Source organism: Panthera tigris, chromosome C1 (assembly GCF_018350195.1).
Source record: "Panthera tigris isolate Pti1 chromosome C1, P.tigris_Pti1_mat1.1, whole genome shotgun sequence".
Taxonomy (NCBI): Eukaryota; Metazoa; Chordata; class Mammalia; order Carnivora; family Felidae; genus Panthera; species Panthera tigris.
The window spans coordinates 184,402,502-184,409,614 of record NC_056667.1 but is presented as its reverse complement, the minus strand read 5'-3'; the positions used below and the strand labels follow the sequence as shown (position 1 = coordinate 184,409,614).

The window sequence follows — 7,113 nt, the reverse complement described above, 5'->3', positions numbered from 1 at the left end:
TTTGAGTTCAGCTGCTAGACTCCCCTAGAGAAATGATGAGAGAGGCAAAACATGGGAAATGGAGACAAAAAGAATTATGCCCAAGTTCACATCTAACCTGCCATGGTCACCACTGACTTACATTTCCACTATTTTGAGGTGAAGGCTAGATAGCCGTTCATAAGACACCATGTGAGTCATAAGTGTTGGGAAATCTCTTAAGTTTCCAAGACAATATTATTGCAAATGGGCATTTCCAGGTTCAGAGATAGTTACTAGAAAGAGCACTGGGAAAGGAGTAAAAAGTTCTATGTGCTAACTTTGAATTCTTTTACTAAATAATCAAGGGGAATGGAGAATTCAGTAAACGTCATTAGCTCAGTTTCCTCACCTTTGAACGAGAGAGACATGTTACATAAGAGTGGCAGATAAGTTTTATCCCAACTGCCGACCTTTTGATTTTAATGGCTTCCTGAAGTACTGTGTTGAGAAGGATCCTGAGGCCGTTTACGGGCTCCGTGACAGAGACTTGTGCACAATTAACGTTTGGGGCAAGCGGTGGGTGGGGAATGGTCACGTGGGAGCCTTGAATTTGTCAGTTCTGAATCGCTAGGATTTGGGGGCGTGTCTGAGAAGGCTTAATTCTGACTCACAAGTCCTCAGTCTATAGGACTTCTATGTATCTCTGTTTTGTGACCTCTGGGTCCCCTCAACATCTTCTTTTCTGATTGCCAGGTTGAGATGTTGGCTGCTGCTGTTTCCGTGAAGCCTGCAGTCCCAGCACCTCATGGGAACATATGCTCCAGGGTGTTTTAAATGCAATCCTTCTGCCTGCCTTGTTTCAGTAATTTAGTTCAACAAATTTTCTATGTGCTAGGCAGTCTGCTAAGAGGCTGTAGTTGCCCTGCAGCTGTTTGGGAATCCATTCTCCACAAACCCCACAGCCCCAAAGAGCTGTAATACTGGTTCGAGTGCTGGGAGGTGAAGGGCTCCTTATGTTTGATAGCAAGGAATAGAGAGAGGCTCTCAAAGTCATTCTCGGAAGGGGGCAGGGATTAAAAGACATGCAATAAGCAATCTTGCAGGGCTCAAGGCAGAAGCTGAAAGAGAGTAAGGCTTCTCGGATTCTAGATTTGAAGGATAGCAAAGTCCTCAGATCCCCCTTTCTGATTGTTCCCAGCCCTTTTTCCTAGCCCCAAATCTATGTTGGATGAGCATGCCCAGAAGGGCCCAGAAGGGCATCTTTCCTGAGATGGGGTTGGCTTGCACCAATGTCAGAGGCAGAGAGCTATTCAAATCCTCCCAACACGTTTCTTCTCTCCAGGATGGTCAGAACATCATTTCCTCTGTTCTGAGGCAGTTCTGGAAAGTTCCCCTTGTCTTTGTTCAAGGTGAGATAGTTGCTTGCATTGCTGACACCCTGGATTTGGCATCACTTTTGCACTGACCTCTCTCTGCACAGTCTTGGAGGTTGCTAGGGCTTCAGGTCTCAGGAAACCTATCCCTTACTCTTGACCTGGTTCTTGCTGTCCATTTGATACGCCCTAATCACACTCCCTGGCCAGCTGGAAGGACAGCACAGGACCTGGAAAGCTGCTGCCATGGGGGAAGTGTGAGGGGCAGCAGTGAAGCCTTGGAAGACAGGACAGGTTTTGGAGGTAATTTTTTTTGAGAGAGAGAGAGAAAGTAAGAGTGAGAGCGGGGGAGGGGAGAAGGAGAGAGAGAATCTTAATCAGGCTCCACGCCCAGCACAGAGCCCCACTTGGGACTCGATCTCACCACCGTGAGATCATGACCTGAGCCAAAATCTAGAGCCTGATGCTTCACCAACTGAGCCACCCAGGCACCCCTTGGAGGCAATTTTAAAGAAGAACAGCTCAGTTGTGATGCCTGACAGTGTATGCAGAGTGGGTGGGGATGCAGGGAGGGTATTTCGCCATGGCTATACGAGTCAAGAGTGGCTGAGTGATGGAGATGATATGGTTGAGAGCTGAGAAAGTAAGCAGGCGGGAGAGCAGAAATGGTAGCTGTGAGTGCAGCTAAACATAACAAAGCTTGATTTGTTGGTTTTTTTACACCCATACCCACAGGTTATATTTTAGTTGGACTGTATTTTTTTTTAAACCTTTCATGTGAAAGTCAATTGTTAGGCCATCTAAACATGCTCACCCATCAAAACACCACCAGAAAGGGTTCCCAGGCTAGTGCCCAAAAAGTCTGTTCAGGATCATAAAGATGAAAGAGAGCTTGGAAATCACTGAGTAGCACACACCAAGGCAGAAAGCATGGGCTCTGAAGTCAGACCACATTTACTAAGTAGGTAACCTTATGGGGTATGTAATCCCACTAGGCCTCATTCTCCTTATGCATTACATGGAACAAAACCAGCCTCACAGGCTTGTCATGAGGATGAAATGAGACGATCCTGGGCAATGTGTGAAAGCTGAGTTGCTTGTTGTTCCCATCACCGCATCATGTTATGTGAAAGAAACCTCGGTCTGTCATTGACAAGTAATTGAGGCTTTGCTGGGTCACCCCAAGGGCTAAGGGATTTGATGCATTTGTGTTTCTACTACACTAGAAGCCCAAGAGTTGAGACTGTGATCACACATATGCCACTATTTTCTCCCCATCATATAAAAGAATAGCATAGGGAAATGATGAATGCCCAACTAGAGGAATTATTACTTAATCTGACCTCTTCTTTTTTACATATACAGAAACTGGGGCACAGGGAGGTGGAATGACTAGGCTCAAGGGCCCCAGCTAGACTGTGGCAGAACAGGAACTAGGAGCCGGGTAGTTCATGGTTAAAGTGGCTTCTTATTGTGTCAACTTGTGTGTCACAAAATAAGGCAGGGGCCAGTGGGATCAACTTCCCCACTACTTGTAGACACATGATCGAGAGAACACTCTTGGAGCTCAAACTGGGAATACCAGCTGAATGCCCAGCTGATCCAGGGACAAAGGAACAGGGATTTGGGTTCAGTTTTTAGAGGGTGTGGGGCTGGCACTCTCCTGGGCAGAGGGGGTGTGGGAGTCTGGCGATACTGGCAGGTAGGAGGTGCAGAGAGCAGTGATGGCAGCTGATATCCATCCATGAAGGGGCAGCACGTCTTTGGTGCCCTGAATGGGAGAGCTTGGATTCGGCCAGGGAAGAGAGTCCCACAAAAGTAGTATCGAGGGTTTGGTGGCAGAGATGAAAGAGGATGGCTGATACTGTCATTCTGTGGACAGGTTGCTCCTAAGCAGGGTTTTTATATGTAGGGAACTGCAAATGGGGTATACCATGAAAAAGAACATCACACCTCAGCTCGTCCATATCATCGGGCACTCTGGTTACAGAAAGGAGGAGGGATCACATATTTAGTGAATGTTCACTATGCAACAGATGTGCTAAGCCCTGGACACACATACCTATCTGTGGGGGATATGTTCCTGGACCCCCAGTGGATGCTTGAAATCTCTGATAACACCAAACCCTATATGTAGTATGTTTTTTCCTATACGTACATACCTATGATAAAGTTTAATTTATAAACTAGGCATAATAAGAGATCAACAACAATAAAACTAGCACACACAATTCATTCTTACTGTAGATCTTAGCTACCTAAGCATATGATTGCTTTTTCTTCCTAAAGTTGAGAACTGCCATCTCTTCACTCAAAGAAAGCTCTTCATGGCTTCTCCTTGGCCATGAATTGCCAACATTACTACTCTTGTGCTTTGGGGTTATTATTAAGTAAAATAAGTGGTATTTGAACACAAGTACTGCAATACCCAGGTGGGTGGTCTGATAACCAAGATGACCACTAAGCGACTAATGAGCAGGTAGTGTGTATGGTGTGGATACGTGGGACAAAGGTACGACTCACATCCCCAGTGGGATGGTATGAGATTTCATCATGCTACTTAGAATGGCATGAAATTTAAAACATATGAATTGTTTATTTCTGGAGTTTTCCATTTAATATTTGCAGACCACAGTTGACTGAAGGTAACTGAAACCGCAGAGAGTGAAACCGTGGATAAGGGGTACTTCTATACTCCCTCTGTCCTCACAAGCTGATTGGAACAGTTGACATCACTGAGACCCAGAAAGAGTCCGGTGGCCACGTCCACAAAGATGGTTAGTAGCAGAACCAAGAAGTGAGCCCAGACATAGCTCTGCCTGAAACCTCAGCTCCTTCTACTGCCCCATGCAGGCTCAGAGATAACCAAGCCCCTTCTAATTTGACCCTCATTTTGAAAATCTGAAATTCTCTAGTTGAATCTCCTGCCTCAGAAAGTCAGATATACTTGCCTTGCTTCTTCATTATATTCTCTGTCACAGAATCACAAGTCCCATAAGGCAGTGAGGCTCAGTGGGGGAGGGGCATAACACAAGCATTTCCACAGCTGCCTAACATTTGAGATTCTCCCCCTTGGAGAAAAGCCAGGTGTCGTTGGGAGATGGGATGGTAGGGTGTGGTTTGAAAAATGTTTGCAATTTCACTCTCCCACTGTCTTTTCAGTACCAGGTGCCCTCATAAGTGAAAGCCAGCTGTCCTGACTCTTCACTTCCTCCCTCCTCACAAAAAGCTACCAGTTTTCACTCATTCAGGTAACAAATATCTATTATGCCCTTATGAGAAATGATGATAAATATCACAAGCATTTAAAATGTGCATTTCTTTTGAGAAATTATTTCATTTCTATGAACTTTTACTAGGAAATATCATGGACTTGGTTATAAGGACGTTCAATTGCAATGTAAAAGATAAAAACTAAGTGGAAAAAACAATAAAATAGAATCCTATACAACATAAAGCATTATTAAATGAAAATGGCAGATTGGCCATAACAGTATATGAATATTACATAAAACAATGTACGTATATTTTTGAAATTTAATATGCTATTTTTAGAGCAATTTTCACAGCAAAACTGAGCTGAAAGTACAGTGTTCACATATATCCCCTGCCCTCACATACACAAAGCCTCCCCCACTCAACATCTTGAACCACAGTGGTATGTTTGTTATAATCTATGAGCCTACACTGATACATCATTATCAGCCAAAGTCCATAATGTACATTATGGTTTACTCTTGGTACATTCTACGGTACATTATGGTACATTCTATGGGTCTTGACAAATATATAATGACATGTATCTACCATTGTAAAACTATATTTTGAAAATAGAAACACATACTTTAAAGTATTAATATTTATGTTTGGATAACAGAATTGCAGAAGAATGTCTCTCTGTATTTTTTACTCTAGGTATACATTATTTTATAATAAAACAGTAATTTTCAAGAGCCTCTGTTTAAGTAGGGGAACTAAAAGTTAATGGAAGTGTTGCCTTGATGATTACTGGTAGGTGGCAAAAGAAAGTAAGTCCAACTAAAAAATTAAAAGAAGTTAGGTAGAAGAATGAGACTTGATATTTTGAGGGGAAAAGACAAATTAAAAAATATTAGCAATCTATATCACAAAAAGTTGTTGATATCTAATATCTAAAAACTAAAGGAAAATGCCATTAGCCCTATAGAAAAGTATAGATAATACTTCTATCCATCTTTTTTTTTTTTTTTTTTTTGAGAGAGAGAGAGAGAGGAGAGAGCATGAACAGGGGAGGAGCAGAGAGACAGGGAGACACAGAATCCAAAGCAGGCTTCAGGCTGTCAGCACAGAGCCTGATGTGGGGCTCAAACTCACAAAACGTGAGATCATGACCTGAGCCGAAGTCAGACACCTAACCAACTGAGCCACGCAGGCACCCCTATACTTTTATCCATCTTAAATAAAACACAAAAAGTAACTGTAAAAAACCTAGGGAAAGATGTTCAACAAGTATACTGCAAAGCCATTTCTTACCTATCATACTGGCAATGATCCAAAAAACTTGACGAGATATTCTGTGATGATTCTGTGGATGTACAGGAAAGTACTAACTCTTTGAACCAGTGGTCCCACGTCTAGGAAGCTATACTAAAAATTCACTAGCAAGGGGCCTGGGTGGCTCAGTCAGTCAAGCATCCAACTCTTGATTTTGGCTCAGGTCATAATCTTGCAGTTGGCGAGATCTGACAGTATGGGGCCTACTTCAGATTCTCTCTCTCTCTCTCTCTCAAAATAAATAAACTTCAAAAAAAATTAAGAAATAAAAATACACTAGAAAAATATAAAATAACATATGCCTAAAGTTTTTTGTTGAGTAACTATTAGACAAAAACTAAAATAACTCACCACTTTGAGGACAGACGGGGGCCACAGCTACAACAGAGCTTTGAAGACATGCTCCTGCTCCTGACTCCCCGCTGTTCACTCTCCCCCAGGAACAAGTCAGCCAGGAACTTGCACTGCAGTCATGACTTTTAAAGACCCCGGAAAGACACCCATGGCACCAGAGGTGGCGATTCATCGAATTAGAATTACTCTAACAAGACACAATGTAAAATCTTTGGAGAAGGTATGTGCTGACTTGATCAGAGGTGCAAAGGAAAAGAATCTCAAAGTGAAAGGACAAGTATGGATGCCTAAAGACTCCAAGAATCTGTAGAAGAAAAACTCCTTGTGGTAAAGGTTTTAAGACCTGGAATCATTTTTAGACAAGGATTCACAAGTGACTCATTGATCTGCACGGTCTTTCTGATATTGTTAAACAGATTACTTCCATCAGTATTGAGCCAGGAGTTGAGGCTGAAGTCACCATCAAAGCAAAGATGCTTAAATCAACTTTTTTAATAAACTGATTGTCAGTTGTTAAAAAACAAAACAAAACAAAACTATGATAACTCAAATGTCCAAAGATACAGAATTATTTGAAAAGAAAAAAACATGGTACATGCACACAATGAGTCCGATGAGGTTATAAAAAAATCTTAAGGGAGTTCTCTGCCTATAGTGATGAAGTGGTCTCCAAAATATAGTGTTAGTAAGAAAAAAGTAAGAAAAGTAAAATTTAGAGCACTGTGTTTACCATGCAATCTTTTATGTAAAAAAAATACACATAATCACATATACTTCTATAATTACGAACTAATATACATACATGCATACATATACATCATTGCTAACATTAAAAATAGAACCCTGGAATAATAAACCAAAAAAACTGATGAAAATGATTACTTACATGGTG

At 41.9% G+C, this 7,113-nt stretch overlaps 1 pseudogene; it reads left to right on the top strand.

Moving 5' to 3' along the window:
* The first annotated feature begins 4,547 nt into the window (after positions 1-4,547).
* LOC107180792 lies at positions 4,548-6,724 on the top strand (annotated as a pseudogene).
* The last annotated feature ends 389 nt before the right edge of the window (positions 6,725-7,113 follow it).